Genomic DNA, 20,727 nt, shown 5'->3' with positions numbered 1-20,727 from the left:
TCAGAAGGCTGAGATCTGTGGATGGAAGTTCAAAGACAGCTTGGGCAGAAAAGTCCATGAGACTCTTATCACCAATAATGTACTCAGAAAAAGCTGGAGGTAGTATTGTGGCTCTAGTGGTATATCACAAGCATTCATTACAAAGAGGATCAGGGAAAGCACCCAGGACCCGAGTTTCAGCCTCATGACCAGTCAAACAAACAACAAACAAAGAAATAAATGGAACAGAAAATGCAGATAAACATTGTTGCTCCATGAAATTAGGACAAAACATTCCATACTGAGCATTTGAGTCTTAGTGCATTTGGCCTCTTAGCAGAAACTGGGGATAAGTACCAGGTACCATACTCAGAGCCTGGGTTAACTCTCCAAATACAAACTGACTCCTCACTGAATCCTTCCCAGATTTTATGAGAATCATAGAGTATATTTTTCCTAATCTTGTAAATGTGAAAGTGACTTTTATGTGTTTTTAGAATTGGTAAATGAATGAACTGCATATTTTCAATACCTTTAGTTTTAACTGAAGCATTTTTGCTTGATATGGTCTCAAAAACATTCAGTTAAATGACTCTAGGAAGAGGCTGAACTTTTATCTCCTAAAATGACCAATGGAGGACTCAGGCAGGAGGCACAGGACAAGGGGCCTCCTGAGTGCAGGAGAGCAGAAAGCTGTGGCGCCCCAACCCTGTCCACATGACAGCCCTCCACACTGTGATACGGTTACCTGCGTGGACAAACTCTGATCATGCCTCTGAATCCTCTCTGGTCCTGTCTATACACTTCTAGTTTTAGCAAAGAATCCTGGAATGTGAGTTTTGTTTTCTTTTTTTGGAAGTATTTGCACGTGAACTCAGGGTGCTTTGCTTGCTAAGCAATTCGTGAACCGCAGAAATCACATTGTCAACTCCTTTGGCTTTATATTTCAAATACTGTCTTCCTGCTTTGTTTCCTAGAATAGCCTCCAACCACTGTTCTTCAGAATAGCTACCCTAACAGGTATGACACACTCACTGCACCTGATAAAAAAACATCCTGTTCTTCATATCTGATCATCCGTCATATCTGATCAGATTCCTCTTCCACCATGCACCATTGATGACTGACCAATCTGACCAGTTGTTATCAAGAATTGTGTCAGGTGTTTACCCAGTAGTTTTCCTTGTGAGCTTTCCTTTCTGATCCTGATGAATGGAAATGAATTCCCACTAGCTCTTGCCATGCTTCCTTTAGGGTTCAGTCTAATCTTTGCCCCTTACTGCAGGAACCCATTGCTGTAGTCTCTATAACTGTGCCAAGGTCCTTGAGCAAATATTCCTAGTTTAAGTTTCATTTAACTGCTTTATTTCATTGTATTTCACAGTTTCTTTTGTGATGGGGATTCACTTCAGGGCCCTGTGCTTGTAACTTAGGTGTTCTACCCAAAGAACCATGCCTTCACTCACTTCTTTGCCTCAGTCCATTTCAAGACTGTTACTTGCTTTATGCCCAGGCTGGCATGAATGTCCCTCCTTCTAGTTGGGCTTCTGGGTGTCTTATGAGGTCAACAGGCACCAGCAACCATGCATTCATCATTAAGGAATCTATCTAACTTGCATGCCTGGGTTGGTCTTGAACTGTGAAACCCCAATTTCTACCTTCCAAGTAGCTATGATGATATAAGCTTGGGCCTATCATTATTGTCCCTGTAAGTAACTGTGATACACCTGTCTTTTCCCTTCCACCAGGGCAATAGGTGAAGCAACATCTGCACCAAAGTCTTGATGGTGGCCTGTGGGAGCCTTGGGGCTTTGCCTCGAGTGACCTCAGCACTGCATTCCAGATCTCCTGGCAGCAAGAAGATAAGGAAGAAGGCTGTGAAGAGAATGATGGCTTGCAATCTGGCTTCCTCTTCTAAGCCCAGTTTCCTGTCTTGCAGTAAAGTTATTTCTGCATTTTTGAAGGGATTTGACACTCCTCACTCTTGATTTTGTGCACCACTATTGGAGCTGAAACTCAGAGCTTTTCCTTTCAAGAATGGCACTCTACCGCTTGAGTTACAGCTCCGCTTCTAGCTTTCTGCTGGTTAGAGATAAAAGTCTCACAGACTTTCATGGCCAGGTTGACTTTGAACCACAGTATCTCAGCTCAGACCCAGTTGTAGCTAGAATTGCAGGCAGGAGCCACTTGCCCCCAACATTTACCAGGTCAGAATCTGCCATTTGTGCCATGACCATCCTCCCTTGCAACATTGGGTGCAGGGGAGCAGCCATCTCTGAATAACTGTTTGCTCCACTCTCTTGACTACTGTGACAATGCTAAGAACATTTGTGAACATGCTTTTACATGAATGTTCATTTTCATTTCTCTTTAAATATGTAGAAAAATTTTGACATGCATAACTTTCTGGAACACTTCAAGAATATTTCTAAAATAGCTACGCTTTTTCATTGATGAAAAGAAAGCAGTTTGGGTCTTGTGTGAATTTTCACATCAGTTTGCTACTTTTTGTTTTCATTTTAGATTGTAGTGCTGGTGAGAATATTTATGGTTTTGGCTTCCTCCTCTTTTTAACTGATGTGTGTTAGACTTGTTAAGTACAAATGTTTTATTGAAAATACTAAACCTTGGTAACGCAAGTAACACAACCGTGCAAAGCTTTCACTTATATAGACTTTTCTATTTCACACTCTTATGTACATTTTTAAAAAATGAATAGAAATATTGCAACCAGTGAAACAGTATATTTCCAATCCACTTTGACCTGATTCTACTCAAGTCAGTGGTGTTGAACTAGAAATAATTTCCATCTCATATATGAGGCACAAAATTTTTGGAAATGATATACCATCACCAAATCTTGACCTCCTCTAGCATAAAATATAAGTAACACCAGCTACCATACACAGTTGTGTTTAAATTTAAAGGAGATAAGACAACATTGGTATGCCCACTTATGTGTTGATTCTTCACCTGAATTCCATGTATACTTGAGAAATGACATCTAATCAAGACATATTAGCACTGGGTGAGATACTGTGCTACTAAGAAACTATATTGATGCCGTAGTCTTTCACATCTGGAATGTCATAGTATTCAAGTGTTGATCTTGATCCCATTAAACTGTAAAAAGAAACACTAGCTTTCCAGCTTTTTCCTCTTTAGGGTGGGACTCTCGGAATACATATGCATATATACACATATACGCATATATACATATATGTATAAGTGTATATATGTGTGTGTAATATATACTATGTGTATATAATATACGTGTGTATGTATATGTACATACATATGCACATATATACATATAACTGCTGGTAGAACTCAGGATCTGGGCACTGTCCTTTTGCGTTTTCACTCAAGTCTACTGCTTTAAAACTTGAGTCATAGGGCTGGGAATATGGCCTAGTGGTAGAGTTCTCGCCTCATATACATGAAGCCCTGGGTTCAATTTCTCAGCACCACATGTATAGAAAACAACAACAACAAACATGAGCCATAGCTCTACTTCTAGCTGGTCGCCTATTAGAGAAAAGAGTCTTAGTACATTCCTGTCCAAGCTGCTTTTGAACTGCCATCCTTAGACCTCAGTACTCTTCATAGTTAGGATTACAGGTGTGAGCCACTGGCACCTGGACCATTTTCTAGTTTTTAACTTACTGTTTTTGAAAGCCATTCCTAATGCTGGGCCTTCCACGTTGTGGAGAGTTACAGTCAGAGGGAGTAGACAGAAGAATTCGTGAAGTCTTTTCAATTCCTCCTTTCTCCCATAGACATAGTGATGTGGGCTGTTTTCTCATTTGTGTGTCCCCGAGGTTTATTCAGCTACTCACTGAATCAGTGTTCAGGATGTCCAGCACAGCGTGACCCCCAGATATTTACAGGATAAAGAAAGAACTCTAAGTGACAAACCAGGAAGTTGAGTCTAGCCAGAAAAGGGGAAAATTGTTATTTTCAGGCTGCTGGAATTCAGGTCATTGTTTTGTATACGAGAATACTTGGAGTGGTCTTCTGCTCCATGCCCCAGTGGCTCCCCTGTGTCCTAAACTCACCTCTCACCAATATCATTTCTCCACATCTCAGCCCAATCACTTCCACTAAGTCTCTCAGCACATTCCTTGTCTCAGGGGTTTTGACCTCTGGTCTCCACTAAGATGTTCCTCTCTTCTATTCTCACTGGCAGCTACTCTGGCTGGTACCTGCTTCCTTTCATCCTGAAAAGTCTTTCTTTTTTCTCTTTCTCTTTATAATATATATATATATATATATATAAAAGAACAGCAGCATTTGACTTCAAAGGAAAGTAAAACAACACAAAAACAGGCAACAAAATAGACTGCTCCTTCTATGTGCTAGGTACTGGACTCTGGTATTGAGAATCCCAGTGTCAGTCCTCACTTCAAACACTGCATCGAAAAAAGCATGACAAAAAGATGAGTCACCTTCAATATGAAGGATGTGAATTGTGTATACTGATGACACCCTTGAAGGTACAACAGCATTGCAAGAGCAATACCAGTGAATGGACCTTTGTGGAAGGTCAGAAACTCATGCATGAGCAGATATTTGGGTTAAACAACTACATTAATTTTTGATTTAATCAAGGCACTTGGAAAGAACTATCTTTGACATAAATGGATTCCTGGATGCTGTTAGCCATGGGTGATGGCATAACTAGTTGGCCACAACATTCCATTGAACCCAAGTACTATGCTTTGATGGCAAAGTCACTTGTCACATTTAGGATTTCAAATACAGATTCGATTAAACTTGCCCCAAATCATGACTTTAAAAAAAAATAGACCATGGTTAAACAGAAAGGCTTTACTTAAGGTCTTGAGACTCCAAAATTATAGTTCATCTTCCCCCAACACCATCCAATACCCTAAAAGTTGATTTGGCTTTTCTTCACAATATGTAGAACAGACCTCTTTCCTCTCTTCTGAGTTACTTCCAGGAGAAAAAGTTGAAAAACCAACTTCAAAACACAAAATAACTTTACATCGTTTCACCAACAATTAAATGTTCAGACCTCCACTTCTAAGCCAGCTTGAGTCTCAGAGCTATTTGCATAGCCCTTTCACACATTCCTCATACCATTAACACAGCTTTCCATCACCATCAACTGTCCTTCCTCAAGTTTTTCTTGCCCATTGTGAAAGCTAGTGAATTGAGAGGGAAGACAGGAAGGGTACTGAAAGAAAAAAATAAAGGATTAAACAAAAATAGTTCCCAGGCTGTTAATTGATCATCTAGAACAAAATGTTGAGTAGAGTCATATGGATACCAACACTAACTTCTCAAGTGGCTCCTATTTTTCTGTTGCCAGGTCCTAAAGGCTCAAAGCTAAACCTATTGATGGAAAGTAGCAAAGGCTTCCTAATATTGAGCAATACAGACCTAGAATTGCATGGGGACTACAACAGGTCAAGATCAATCACTAGGTTGCTTAATTCGTCGATAAGAGGCCAAATTCTCTATTCTGCCCCAGCTCTGCCATTCTGGGAACAGGCCCCTAGCCAGCCTCAGACTGCCAAAGACTATTGACTCCGACTCAGTCTTAGGGGGCATCTGGTTGAATGCACAGTTCTGGTGTGTCATCTGCATCTGCACCCCATCCGGTTTCCACGGTAATTCTGACCCTCGTTGTTGTCCCGGAAGACTTGCCCATTCGCTTGGTAAGAAATGCAGAACTCAATTTTCTCCTCCGTTGGGATGACGGAGGGTAAATCAATGGTAAAGGAGAAGGTGTCACTATCTGAGCTGCCATACACATTCTTCATGTAGACACAGTCCACATCCCTGTAGCTTCTCCAGGAGTCAAATGTAATGTGGACCTGAACCCTCTTCTCAAAGCTCACGTTTTTCACTTTGATTGTCCTAGTCGCTGTTCGTTCTTGCAAAGAGCAGCTTTCCAGACAAACAAAGTTCTTCTGAAAATGATTCTGGAAATTTAAGTAATCAGTGGAAGGCTGAGGAAAATCTAAAATCAGGTTTTGCTCCTCATGGAGTCTTAAACCAGAGGTGATATCATTGAGGTCCAAGAGATCCAACTGGTGATCCCATGCAGGTTCTTCTGGAAGGTCGGAGAAGACGTGGACTCCAGTATGAGAGAGGCCCTTGGAGTCAGCAAATACAACCCACTTCTTGGCTTGGTTGTGTGAGTGTTTCCATTCTTTCTGTGATTTGATTTGGCTTCCTGTTTGAGATTGAGACATGGTTTCAAAGGCTTCAATTTATTCAAAAAATTTTTTCGTTGTAAGTCATTGTAAGGGCCCAGGAAACTCCTCAGAGGTGGCGAAAGAGCCAAACAAAACCTCATGGCCATATCTACTGGCATGACTGAACTTGTCAGAGGACATGTGTCCAGAACCTGGATCATTCTGGTGCAGCTCATGAGGCTCTTGGGTCCTTGGATGGCAACAAAAACCTAGGGTACAGACTGTGTCCTCATTTTGTCCCAAGTGAGCCTGACTGGAATTGAACCAAGAAGGCCCTAGCTGCAGGAGAAATAGGAGAGAAGACAAGAAACTGGATGTCATGAGCCCTCCAAACTATCAGTGTCTATTTATATAATACCAGTGTCTATGTGTTCAAAATTTCCTCATAATGGATAAAGGAAAGTGGGCTTCTAGCCATTCCTTTCATGTCCCTACTCTTCTATCCCCCATGTCATGGTAAAATGCCTGTGATGGTGGATGATGGACACACTTTAGTCACATGATCAACCCTGTATCTTTAATAAACAACAAGGTTGGCAGAGCTTCCACTTCCCATGTACAGTGCAGGTTCTGTGAACGTATGTTCCTATGTGCATCCTACCAGGTTCTTTTTCACATTAAGCAAGCAGAACAGGATTCCCTCTCCAGCCCCAGGATGTTCTGAGCAACAAGAAAACCTGAGAGATCTCATGTGAACTAGACACCCTGATATACTTAACACTTCTCCCCAGTGGAACAACCTGAGATTATTAGTTTGAAATGACTGGATTACTTTTGAAAAGACTGTCTTTTCAAAGTAAGTCAGCATTATTGGCATTGTCCAGTAAAAGTTCACTTGCAAGATGTTAAATATGTATATACACACACACACACACACACACACACACACACACACACACATATACATTTATGGAAAATGGTTAGTGAGTTTATATTCATAAAATAATTTCATTTCTGAAGATTTTTGGTTTGTTTTGTGCAGGTACTGAAACCTGAATGCAGAGTGCCAAATTCTCATTGGGCTTTATCCCTCAAGTTGATGCTCTACCACTTGAGCACACTTCTACTTGCAACTTTTTGCTGGTTAATTGGAGATAAGTCTTGAGAATTTTTCTGCCCCAACTGGTTTCCAAACATCATTCTCAGAGTATGTAAGAAAACACTTATGATAACTGAAACTAGTGAGCACCCAGAAAATTCAGGATTTTTGTGTCCTGCTTCTTTTGGAGGATTAAGTCATCAAATTAACTGGGTTGTATATGTATCCACCATGAAGAATTCGGGAAACTCTACCTGGCATTCATGTTTTAATCCTGCAGTATTAGCTATGGAGGAAATTAGATCTGAGCATTAGGTTCAAAGCCAGGCTGGGCAGAAAAATCCATGACACTCATCAGAAGCAAAATACCAAAAAACTGGAAGTGGAGCTGTGGCTCAAGTGGTAGAGGGCTAGCCTTTTAGTATAAAATCTCAGGGATCATGCCGAGACCCTGAGTTCAAGCCCCAGAACTGTCACCACCACCACCACCACCACCAATAATACTAATAATACTTCTACTACTAATAATAGTTACAATAGTTAATGAAACTAGCCAAGTGCCTGTGTCTGAAACCTATAATCCTAGTTAGTCTGGAGGCTGAGATCTGATGATTACAGATCTGCGCCATCAGCATGGGTACCAAAGTCCATGAGACTCTGATCTCCAACTAACCACCAAAAATCTCAAAGCAAGCTGTGCCTCAAGTGGTAGAGAACTAGTATGGAGGAACAAAAGCTCTGGGACAAGACCTAGATCCTAAGTTCAAGCACGAGGACCACCTTTACACCTACACCCACACGTGGAGACCACATAAATAATAGAATTAATGAAGCTACCACTTTCTGCTCATAGTTCATGGCTTGTAGTTTGAATTTTTGCTTAGCATTCATCCATGTGTACTTTTCCTAACAGTGTCTCAGAGGCTCAGCCTCTCCATGTTCCATCTGAGATGACCACATTATTCTCATTTACACAGAGATAGGCACAGAAGAAGGCAGATGTGCTGAAATGAAATTATGGCCAAGCATCCTGGTGCTTCAAGTAATGGGGAATTACCTTGTGGGAGTAATCCCACGTTTTTCACACTCAGTCTGGATTTGTGGGCTGTAACATCCTTTAGATATCAGGAATTCTATTCCTCAGGTCTGGTTTGAGCCTCCTGAGACCCACCCCTGTCTCTCTTGCAGCAGGAATATGAAAATGCATGTAAACAGTATGAAATGCAAGCCAGGTACTGGTAACTTAGGCCAGTAATCCTAGCTGCTCCAGAGGCAGAGATGTGAGGATGGCAGTTCAAAGCCAGCCTGGGCAGAAAATTCCATGAGGATCTTATCTCCAATAACCTACTCAGAAAAAGCCAAAAGTAGTGCTGTGGCTCATTGGTAGATGGCTATTCTTGATTTCAGCAAGGCTCGGGAACAGCAGCCAGGCCCTGAGTTCAAGTCCAAGGACCAGCCAAAAATAAATAAATAAATAAATAAATAAAAAAGAAGAGAAAATGCAGGTAAAAATAGTCACTTCCTGAAACTGGAACCAAGCATTCCATACTGAGCTCTTGAGTCTTAGTGCATCTGGCCTGTTAGCAGCAACCTGGGATAAACACCAGGTACCACACACAGAGGCTGGGTTAATTCTCCAAATAGAAATTGGTCCCTCGGCGAATCCTTCCCAGTTGAGGATGGAGCCAGGGATTACACTCCAGGAGTGACGTGAGGACAGATACAGCAAGGCAGATGGGGCAACCACCAAAATGAGCAGGTATGCAAGGGAGACTGCAACCAGGAAAAAAGAAACCAAGGGAAGTCACCGCAGTGTCAAACCTAGCAGAGCTTATGTTGTGAAAACATTGGTTTTATGAGAATCCTAGAGGAAACTGGAGATCTTGACTACATGCTTCTATTTCTTCTTCCTGATCTTGTAAATTTGAAAGTTATTTTTATGTGTTTTTAGAACACATAAGAAGAAGAATTGAACTCCCATGAACTGTGATGTATTTATAATACCTTTAATTTTACTGAAGCAATTTTACTTGGCTTAGGCTTTAAAGCACACAGTTAAATGATTCTAGCTTAAGGCTGAGCTATTGTTCCCTAAAAATGACCAAGGGAGGACTCAGTCATGAGGCACAGGGCCAGGAGTCTCCTTAGATTTGGAGAGCAGAAATCTGTGACACCCCTGCCCTGTCCACAGGACATACGTTTGCATTGTGAGGATGGTTACCTTTGTGGACAAACTCTGATCACACTTCTGAATCCTCTTCTGGGCTTGTTTACATACTTCTACTTTGAGCAAAGAATCCTGGTAAGTCTGGGTGGATTTTTTAGTTTAGTTTTGTTTGTTTGCAGTATTGGGACTTGAAGTCAGGGTCTTATGTTTTTAAGCAATTCCTGCACCACAGGAGTCACACTTTCAATTTCTTTTCCATTAGCTATTTTTCAAAATCCATCGTCCTTCTTTCTTTCCTAAAATAGCCTCCTACCATTATCCTTCAGAATAGCTAGTCTTACAGATATGACCACTGCACCTGACAAAAACATCTGGATCTTCATATCTGATCATCCTTCATACCAGATCAGATTCCTCTTCCACAATGCACCTTTGATGTCTGACTACTCTGGCCAGTGGTTATCATAGCTGTGTCAGGTCTGTTTAGCCAGAATCACATAGAATTGTTTCTCCTTGTGAGACTTCCATCCTGACCATTCTCTGATGAGTAGAAATGAATTCCCGCTAGCTCTTGGGCATGCTGCATTTGGGGTGGAGTAAATCTCTGTCCCTTACTGAAGGAACACATTACAGCAGTCCCTCTACCTGTCTAAAGGTCCTTGACCAAATATTCCCAGTTGGGCTTACACGTTTCATTTAACTGCTGTATTTCTTGGTATTTCATTGTTTTTGTTGTGCTTGCAATTTGCTTCAGGGCCTTGGGCTTGTAACCTAGGTGTTTAACCCAATGAACAGTGCCTCCAGCCACTTCTTGGCCTTGGTCAATTCCAAGAATGTTACTTGCTTTATGCCCAGGCTGGCATGAATGTCCCTCCTCATAGTTTTGCTTCCCAGTGTCATAAGGGGATAACAGGTATGAGCCACCATGCCCAACAACTGTTAAAGAGTCTATCTAACTTGGATGCCTGGGCTGGTCTTGAACTGTGATACCTCAATCTCTACCTCCCAAGCAGCAAGGTTGGTATAAGCTTGGCTTATCATTATTGTCCCCAGCAGTAACTGCAATATACCTGTCTTTTCCCTCCCAGCAGGACAATAGGTGAAGCAGCATGTGTACCAAAGTCTTGATGGTGACCCGTGGGAGCCTTGGGGCTTTGCCCCCAGTGGCCTCAGCACTGCATTCCAGATCTCCTGGCAGCAAGAAGATGGGGAATGGGGATGTGTGGAGAATGAAGGCTCCAAAGCTGAGCTTCCTCTCCTAAGCTCCACTTTCCTGACTCACAGTAAAGTTATTTCTGCACTTTAGGAGGGATTTGACACTCCAGTTTGATTTTGTGCAGCAGGACTAGAACTTAAACTCAGTGCTTTTTCTCTCAAGGATGGCACTCGACTGCTTGAGTTACAACTCCACTTCTAGCCTTCTGCTGGCTAAAGATTAAAAGTCTTACAGACTTTCCTGCCCCATCTGGCTTTCAACCACGATCCCTCACATCTCAGATTCCTTTGTAGCTAGAATTACAGGCATGACACACCTGTGCCCAACACTTACCTGGCTTGAATCTGCCTTCCTCTCTGCCATGATCAACCTCATCTTCCACATGGGGCACACAGGAGAAGCCATCTCTGAACAACCCTTTGCTCCACGCTCTTGACTACTGTGACAATGCTCCAAACATTTGTGAACATACATACATGAATATACATTTTCATTTCTCTTTAAATATGTAAGATAGCATTAACATGCATAACTTTCTGGAACACTGCCGAGATATTTCTGCAATAGCTAAATTATTTTATTTTGGTCCATTTAGATTTCGTCAACGTAATTGATGAAAAATAAGGTAATTGGAGACTGGCCTGAATTTTCATTTTCATTTGATCTTTTGGTTTTCATTTTGGATTATAACAGCAGTGAGAATATGTCTGTTTTTCTGCTTCCTTTGTTATTTTTATTGATGTGTGTTAGAGTTGTTATATAACAATATTTTACTGGAAATACTAAACTTTGATTACCCATGTTATACACCATTGCAAAACTTCCACTGATATAAACTTTTGTTACTTTTCACTCATGTCTACATTTTTTTAAATGAATAGAAAAGTTGCAACCCACAAAGCAGTGAATTTTCAGTCCCCTTTGACCCAATTCTGCTCGACTCACTGGTTTTGGATTGTAAATAATTTCCATTTCATTTATTAGGCATAAACTTTTGGGAAATAATTTACCATCCCCAAATCTTCATCTCATCTACTATAAAATGTGCATAATACCAGTGACCATACAGTGTTGTGATTAAAATTAAATGAGACAAGACAGGACTGGTGTTCCCTGATCATCTGCTGATTTCTCATGTAAATTCCACATAGGTTTGAGGTATGACTTCTAATTAAAGGTATGTTAGTACTGCAGCAGACATTGTGCTACTCCAAAACTGTATTTTGATGCTGGATATTGCCTGGAGCTGAGCAGTCTTTCACATCTGGAATGTAGTAGGATTCGTGTGTTTTTTTTCTTCCTGGGAAAATATAAAAATGACAGAGCTAGCTTTGTACCTTCCTCCTATTAGGATGGTTCTCTCTGTCTCTGTCTCTCTGTCTCTGTCTCTGTCTCTCTCTATATATATACACACATATACATGTTTTTGTGTGTACATATATGGATATATAATATATAAATATATGTGTATATGTATTTCTTGTTGTGCTTGTAACTGGGGGTTGGTCTCAGGGCTTGGGCACTGTCTTTTAGCTCTTTCACTCAAGTCTAGTGCTTTACAACTTGAGCCACATCTCTACTTCTGTTTTGTTGATGGTTAGAGATGAGTCTCAGGAACTTTCCTGTCCAAGCTGGCTTTGAGTTGTCATCCTTAGCTCTAAGCCTCCTTCATATCTAGGTGTGAACTACTCAAACCTGGCCCATTTTCTTCTATTTTTTAGACTTATTTTGTTAGGTAGCTGTTCCAAATGTTGCTTCTTCTTTGTACTGGGGAGGTTACAGTCAAAGCGAGTAGAAGGAGGACTCAGCAAATCCTTTTTAATTCCTCCTTTCTCCCCACAGACCTAATGGTAGTGGACTGGACCAGGTCATGGAACGTCTTGAGCCTTGATCTCATCACTTAGGCAATAGAGGTAAAAATGACACTTTTCTCTCATACTGAAATAGAGATTAAATAAGACAATGTAGGAATTTATAGTACAACTAATTTAATATTGTGTTGTTGAGAGATCAGAGTCAAAATTGTTCAAAAAACTTGATTAGTCAAGAGAATATTTACTCTAGGATTGGCTACAAACAGAACCTTCACTTAGAGTCTTACTGATTGGTGGAGTTAATCATTGAATCACAGGGATTAGCATACATGTCAAAAGTAAAGCAAAGCTTCACACAGGGTGCCAATGACCCATGCCTGTAATCCTAGCTAATCAGTAGACTGGAATCTAAGGAGAGCAGTTCAAAGTCAACCTAGGCTGGAAAGTCTGTGAGACTTTTATCTCTAATTAACTAGCAAAAAACCAGAAGTGGAGGAGTGGCTCAAGTAGTAGAACTTTAGCCTGGAGCAAAAAAAAAAAAAAAAAAAACCTTAAGAGATAGAGCTCAGGCTCTGAGTTCAAATGCCAGTACTACACACACACACACACACACACACACACACACACACACACACACAGAGAGTAAAGATTCATTTAATAAATAATCAATTCTAGACCTGGACTGATCAAATTAGACAAACATTTCTATAACATTACCCAGAGAACCTAAAATATAATCACTGTACTACATGTTTGGCCTGACTTTACAAAGACAACACATTTTAAAGTCCTTGGTGTCTTATTAGAATTAAGGATGCCATTGAAGGGTATCAGTGGGGTGGGGGAGATGGCACGTGCTTTTCCATAAGTGATTCAAGTTTACAATAAGATGACATTCCACACCAGAGGAATGGATGGAATTTAGAGTGTGGCAATACTAAGTGTGAGTGAGGAAGTGGAACACCCAGAACTCCCATGCACTATTCCTGGAAGTGTAAAATGTGGGACCATGCTGGAGAAGGGTTCACCAGTTTTTTCATAAGTTGAATCCAAGCTCCACTCAATGCTTCCACATGCCAGTCTTGGGCATACGCCAAAGAGAGAATGACACACCATGCCATGTGTATGTCATTTACCTGTGCCCACGATGTTATAGTGGAGGCAGTAAACTTATATCAACGTCAAATAAATGAATGAATGAGTAAAACAGGTGAAGTATCAAACTACACACTGGCAGAATGATACTTGTGGATAAAGAATTTTTATCCAGGAAGGAGAAAACACCACTATGGGGCCACAAATCCTGCTAAGGCTGTGAAGCCTCAGACCTGGACAGGCAAGGTGTCAGCAATCGATTGATAAGGTCTCAGCAATATCCACTAACCTGAAGATGGTACTGACCAGTGCTGCCTAGGATGTCTGGCTGAGCACCAAGCTATCCCACCCTGAAGGGCCTTATGGGTCTTACAGGTCTCCATTTCTGTTTTAAAAAATTAAATTTTATTGACAAGGTGATGTATAGAGGGGGTACAGTTACATAATAAGGTAGTGAGTACATTTCTTGTCATATTTATTACACCCTCTCTCATTTTTCTTTCCCTTCCCTAGTTCAGGTGAGCATATATACAATATCCAGTGTACCAAAATCATATACAGTAACCACATGGGGTATACCAAAGGAAGTTCACCTAGTATGTTAAACATAACAACAACAATAAAATCCTCCTGTTTCTTTCTCTTGGAGTTCATTTTGCTTAGCCTCATCTTATATAATCATATGTACATAGCTGTTGAGTATTGTGATCCTCTGATAGGTCTATCCTAGACCTTTTTATGTTTGTTTAGTAATTGGTTTTAGATACATAATGTAAAGTCACTGACTCAAACATGTGGAAATACCATTTGAAAAGAAGTTGGTTATTTTACAGACCTGGTCTCTACTGTTCGCCGCTCTCCCCCACCCCCCGCCCACAATCATATATCAAGGAGACCATGCGCCTTTATTTTCTGTGTTCTAGGCTTGTCTGGCTCAACATTGTTTGTTCAAGATTTGGCAGTTCCCACCAACAATAAAGTTCCTTTTTGGCCACATCCTCTCCAGCATTTCTTATTGATGGGAATGCCAACTTGTTCAACCCCTCTGGAAAGCAGTGTGGAGATTCCTAAGAAGGCTAAACATAGAACTCCTCTATGACCCAGAAGCCCCACTTTTGGGCATCTACCCAAAAGATTACAAACAAGAACACACTAAAGCCACCAGCACAACAATGTTCATTGCAGCACAATTTGTCATTGCTAAAATATGGAACCAACCCAGACACCCCTCAGTAGTCGAGTGGATCAGGAAAATGTAGTACATATAAACAATGGAATTCTATGCCTCCATCAGAAGGATCGACACTACCCCATTAATAAGAAAATGGAAGGACTTGGAAAAAATCATACTAAGTGAAGTGACCCAGATCCAAAGAAACATAAACCTACAGTGTCCCTCATAGGGAATAGCTAGTACATGAATAGGCTAGTCATGGTAGAAGATCAAAATACTCCAATAGCTATACCCATATGATCACATATGACGAGGCCAAGTGAAATGAACTCCACGTTATGGAAACAAGAGTTATACCGGGCTGGGGATATGGCCTAGTGGCAAGAGTGCTTGCCTCTATACTTGAGGCCCTGGGTTTGATTCCCCAGCACCACATATACAGAAAATGGCCAGAAGTGGTGCTGTGGCTCAAGTGGCAGAGTGCTAGCCTTGAGCAAGAAGAAGCCAGGGACAGTGCTCAGGCCCTCAGTCCAAGCCTCAGGAATGGCCAAAAAAAAAAAAAAAAAAAGAGTTATACCACCGTTGTAATTATTTTCAACATGCCATGTGAACTCGTACTACTTTTTTTCTCTTCTTCCTTATCTGTTTGTTTGACTGATTGGTTTGTTTAGTTTTGTTTCTCTTGTACTCCCTTCCTGTGGCCATACCCTCACTACCACTGTATCCATCTGAGTACCCTGGATACTGTTTATACGTGTATTCGAACTGGGAAGGGAGAGGGAATACCAAAATTGAGAGACAAAGAACAAAAAGACAAACCATTCAAAAAGCAACACTTATAAAAACCATTTGGTGTAAACCAACTGCACAACTCTTGGGGGGAGAGGGGAAGGGGAAGAGGAAGGGAAGGGGGAGGAGAGGAAATGAAGGAGGAGGTAACAAGTAGAACAAGAAATGTACTCACTGCCTTTCATATGAATCTGTATCCCCTCTGTAAAACACTTTGATAATAATAAAAAAAAAGATCTGACCATTTCCCTGCGAATACCACTATTTTATGATTTCTAATTGCTATGTGTTCCATTGTGTATGGGTACCACATTTTTTGGATCCATTCATCTGTAGTGGGGCATCTGGGTTGTTTCCATATTTTGGCTATTGTGAATTGTGCAGCGATAAACATGGATGTGCAGATGTCTTTATGGTATCCTGGGACTTGTTGTTCAGGATAGATGTCTAGGAGTGGTATGGCTGGGTCATAGGGTATGTTTATGCTGAGTTTTTTGAGGAACCTCCATATTGTTCTCCAAAGTGGTTGTACTACTTTGCACTCCCACCAACAGTGGGGAAGGGTTTCTCTTTCTCTGCATCCCCTCCAGCATTTGTTGTTGCCTGAGTTCAGAGTATAGGCCATTCTAACTGGGGTGAGGTGGTATCACAGTGTTGTTTTTATTTGCATTTCCTTACTGCCAGGGATGTTGAACATTTCCTCATATGTTTCTTTGCCATTTTTATTTCTTCTCCTGTGAAGTCACTCTTTAGATCCTTTGCTCATTTAATAATTGGCTTACGGGTTTGGAGGGGGTTAGTTTTTTGAGTTCTCTGTAGATGATGGATATTAGGCCTTTGTTGCTGTGCTGGTGAAGATCCTTTCCTATATGGTTGGCTGCCTTTCTAGATTAGTGGCTATGTCTTTAGCTGTGCAGAAACTTCTTATTTTGTACTAGTGCCATTTGTCAAGTCTCTCCCCTGTCTGTTGTGCCCCTGGGAATCTGTTCAGGAAGTTTGTACCTGTGCCTATAAGTTCTAGTGCTTTTCCTACTCTGTTCTTCAGCAGTTTCAGGGTCTCAGGTCTGATATTGAGGTCCTTAATGCATTTTGAGTTGGTCTTGGTGCATGGTGATCGGCTTGGGTCCTCTTTGAGTTTTCTACATGTGGCTGCCCAGTTTCCCCAGCACCAGTAGTTGAAAAGGCTATGTTTTTTCCATTGTATGTCTTTAGCTCCTTTGTCCGAATATCAGCTGACTATAAGAATGCGACTTTATTTCTGGGCCTTCTACCCTATTCCATTGATCTTCAGGTCTGTTTTTATGCCAGTACCAGACTGTTTTTGTTATGATGGTTCTATAATACAGCTTGAAGTCTGATACCTCCTGTATTGCTTCTTTTGCCTAGAATTGCTTTGGCTATTGTAGGTCTTTTGTTGTTCCATTTGAATTTATGGGTTGTTTTCTCTATTCCAGTGAAGAATGTAGCTGGGATTTTGATGGGGATTGCATTGAATTTGTATAACATTTTGGGCAGAATGGCCATTTTCACTATATTGATTCTGCCTACCCATGGGCATGGGAGGTCTTTCCATCTCCTGGTGTCCTCTTTGTTTTCCTTTTTAGATTTTTATAGTTCTCATTAGATAGGTCATTCATGTCTTTGGTTAGGTTAATCCCTAGGTAATATTTTTTTATTGAAAATGGTATTGTTTCCATAATTTTCCTTCTCTGTTTGTATATTGTTGGTGTACAGAAAAGCTGCTGATTTTTGTGGGCTGATTTTGTAACTATGGGTCTCCATTTCAAGTAGTATTTTGTGAGGGAGTGAGGGTGCCTGCTTGCCCTAACAGGACTGAGTGGAAGATGGTTGAAATGACCCTGAAAACCCAGCCTTGATTTGGAGGAGGAAAGGAATCACTGGGAACCAAAACTATGCTCCATAGTATTCCTCATTTCCTCTCCATGTGACTCACATGTCTAAAGAAAGAGTTAACATATGTGATTTCCACATGTTTTCCTTTTACATGAAAATATACATGCCATTTACTTTCACACAATCATTAACACAGTCATCTCTTTAGTGTGCACAGATCTGTTAAATTCTATATTTAAACATTTTCATAATTGCTTTCTGGACATGTAATAATTGCATATTTATGATGCATGCCTTGATGCAATCTTTAAACATTACATCTCTTCATCTACTTAATACCCTCCTAATGTGTACTGGAGCAGGATGGGATGCAAGTGGGTGAAAATGGAAAATCTCTGGCCTGGGAATGAGGCTCAGTGGTAGAGTGCTTGTTGCTTAGCATGTGTGAGACCCTGGGTTTCATTCTCAGCACCATAAAATAAATAAATAAAAGAGAATAATTACTTTTCAAATGAAAAGTCTAGGTGTTGGTGGCTCACACCAGCAATCCTAGTTACTCAAGAGGCTGAGAGTTGAGGATCACAGTTCAAAGCCACCCTCGTCAGAAAAATCTGTGAGACTCTCATCTTCAATTAACAACCAAAAAGCCAAAAGTGGAGGTATGGCTTCAGTGAGAGAGCACTGTTGTTGAGCACAAAAGCTCAGGGACAGTGCCCAGTCCCTGAATTCAAGCACCAGGACCAGCATACACAGAAAAATGAAAACTGTAGATGGCGTATAGTTGAGCATAGTAAGATACAAATAATATTGGATCCTAAAAGTCCTGGGACCAGATTTGCAGCATTTATTTACTCTGCTTTGTGGGTAAATACTGGATACTAGAATATCTTTAAGATTCTTACTCTAATGTCCATAGACACATGAATAGGTTAGTCAATATTTTCCAGAAAAAAAATGGATCAGAATTTGGTAGGTGGATAAGCAGACAGGATTATTATAGGAATTGACTCATATAGATATGGAATATGAGAAGTCTCCAGGTCTGCAGATGATCAACTGGAGAACACTGCTGGACGTTCAGTTTGAGAGCTGGCAGCCTCAAGACCCAGGCAGAATTTATGGTTCAGTGTGTGACTCAAGGCAGGTAAACACTAATGTCCTAGCTTTTTCAATGAGGAGCAAGATGTGTCCTCTTTTTCAGGAATCTGAACTTATTTGATCTATTCAAGCAGTCAGCTGAAGCAATCTGCTTTATTCCATCTTGTGACCCTATCAGATAGACAAAGTTAACCACCACAAATCCATCAGATAGACATAAAGTTAACCACCACAAATCCAGCCTTGCCAGCTTAGCACAGATACCTAGCTCCTTCAACCATATTGCATCTCAAATAGAAGCAACAAAATGGCCATAATCCTGTCTGTGCACAATTGAAAATGTAGCACTGAAAAAAAACAAAAGAAAGCAGTTGATGAAAGGGGAGACACAGATCCAGAAGCATTGCACTCATAACTGAACTATAGAATTGCAACCTCCTTCTACAAATACTTAATAATAAAACAAATAGGGCTGGGAAAATAGCCTAGTGGTTGAGTTCTTGCCTAGTAAACATGAAGCCCTGGGTTTGATTCCTCAGCACCACATATATGGCATTGTGGCTCAAGTGGTAGAGTGCTATCCTTGAGCAACAAAGCAACCAGGGACAGGTGCTCAGGCCCTGAGTTCAAGCCCCAGGACGGGCAAAAAAATAATAAAACAAATAAAAATTCCTTAAAGAAAAGATATGTAGAGCTGCTGCTAAAGAAGGAGAAGCAAAGAACACGAAGGATGCTTGCTTGTTTTTTATACCATGAACCTTACGCATTTTGATGTAAATTAACAATATTTCAATGTCATGAGATAGCCAATACATCATTGTTATGCTATGAGAAAATGAAATAAGGAAATAAATCAAGATGGTATACACACACATCATCATCCTTCAGTATCTGTGAGTTGTTTCCAGTGAACAAACCTCTATCTACCCTAGCAGATTCCACAGCTATCCATAATTGCATAGTATTTGTGTGTAAAGTACAGATCTTCCCATATCCCCCAAACCATCTCTAGATTAATTATAGGATGTATATGGATTTATGTTGTTTGATTGTACATGGCTATTTTGCACTTTTGATGAAATGAAAGTTCACATAACAACTGCACAGAGCCTGTGTTTCAGCACAGTTTATCCAATCCACCTGTGTTCACCTTACTCCTCTGTTTCACACTTTGAAAATTGGCACATATTTCAAGATTTTATATCTGTTTGGTGGATCTGCAATCTGCAATCAATGCTGTGTGTGTGTGTGTGTGTGTGTGTGTGTGTGTGTGTGTGTGTGCACCAATCCTGGGACTTGAGAACTCAAGTCTTGAGTTCTGTCCCTGATTTTCTTTTGCTTAAAGTTAGCAGTCTTCCAGTTGAGCCACAGCTTCATTTCCTGCTTTTTGGTAGTTTATTGGAGATAAGAGTCTCACAGACTTTGCTGCTTGGGCTGGCTTTGAACCACAATCCTCAGATCTCAGCCTCCTGAGTAGCTCTATCATTGATTTGTAATGTTATTATTGAGATCTTTTGGGGGCGCCATGAATTCCACCCATTCAGTCCCTCTACAGTCCTGAGCAGAGAGCCACATTAAAAGTAATCAGTGAAGGCATATGTGCTGCCTGTTCCACAGATGGACAGTTCTCCTCTCTGTCCCTCTCCTAGAGCTTCCTAACTCTGCCTGATACATAGCACTTGGAAATTTATCTGATTAACAGCCCTACTGTGGCCTCAAAGAGTTCAAGGTAAAGGAGGAAAGCACATTTCTCACTTTCCACCAAAAGCCAGAAATGATCAACTGTAGTGATCCAAGCATGGTTGAGACAGGCTGAGTGAGGTCTCTTGTGCTACATAGTGTACCAAATTTGCATGCAAGGGAGGCATTTTTTGAAGGAGACTGGGAGATGAGTGGTGAGCACAAGGGTGGACAGGCGAAGACATGCAATCAACCAACAGGTAAATAGAATACAGGTCATTCTTATGGAAAGTAAATTGCTCTGGGTTCAAACCTTCATTTTACTTTGTACCAGCCAGCCAACCTTGAGCAAGATATTGAAACTGACAGAGCCTCATTTTATCACCTGTGAAAGGGGAATTGGAAATATCTATCTGTGTGTGTATATTGAAGGAACTGAAGGGAACAGGTTATATGGATTCACAAACAGTCCCAGAATGGTCTTCCATTGTTCTCTTTTGGCATGTTTGGGAATGTAAGCATGAACTTGTCATTCAGACATCCTTGTCGGCATCATACCTTAAGATGATGTGATCTTTAGGTAGAAAACTTAGGA

At 40.8% G+C, this 20,727-nt stretch overlaps 1 pseudogene; it reads right to left on the bottom strand.

Moving 5' to 3' along the window:
• Positions 1–4,779: 4,779 nt before the first annotated feature.
• LOC125345278 lies at positions 4,780–6,382 on the bottom strand (annotated as a pseudogene).
• Positions 6,383–20,727: the final 14,345 nt, after the last annotated feature.

Source organism: Perognathus longimembris, unplaced genomic scaffold (genome assembly GCF_023159225.1).
Source record: "Perognathus longimembris pacificus isolate PPM17 unplaced genomic scaffold, ASM2315922v1 HiC_scaffold_5465, whole genome shotgun sequence".
Lineage (NCBI taxonomy): Eukaryota > Metazoa > Chordata > Mammalia > Rodentia > Heteromyidae > Perognathus > Perognathus longimembris.
Note: the sequence above shows the minus strand (reverse complement) of the source record. Positions and strands in the feature narration are given on the sequence as shown.